This window comes from Octodon degus, unplaced genomic scaffold (genome assembly GCF_000260255.1).
Source record: "Octodon degus isolate 3935 unplaced genomic scaffold, OctDeg1.0 scaffold00125, whole genome shotgun sequence".
Lineage (NCBI taxonomy): Eukaryota > Metazoa > Chordata > Mammalia > Rodentia > Octodontidae > Octodon > Octodon degus.
In genome coordinates, this window is record NW_004524701.1 from 6,229,212 (window position 1) to 6,229,683 (window position 472).

The following is a 472-nucleotide window of genomic DNA, read 5'->3' on the forward strand; positions in this document are numbered from 1 at the left end:
AAAAATAATCCCTCACCTATAAGATGATGCAAAGATGAACAATGTGAGACTAATAGGCACCAATGAGAAAGAAGGAGTCAGTACAAAGAACATAACAAATATGGGCTAAGTAATAGCAGAAAATTTCCCAAATATGAGGAAACAATCTGCCATTACGGTAACCAAAGCATGCAGAACGCCAAGTAACCTCAACTCAAATAAAAACACACTGACACATATAACAGTCAGGATCTCAGAAATTCAGCACAAGAATAATATACTGAAAGCCTCTAGGGAAAAGAAGCAGATCACATTCAAAGGAAAACCCATCAGAATTATGGCCAAATTCTTTTCACAAACCATCAAGGCAAGAAGAGCATGGAGCAGAGTACTTCAAGTCCTCTATGAAAACAAATTCCAGCCCAGACTGCTATACCTTGCAAAACTCTCTTTCAAGTTTGATGGAGATGTGAAATACTTAAATGACAAAGAA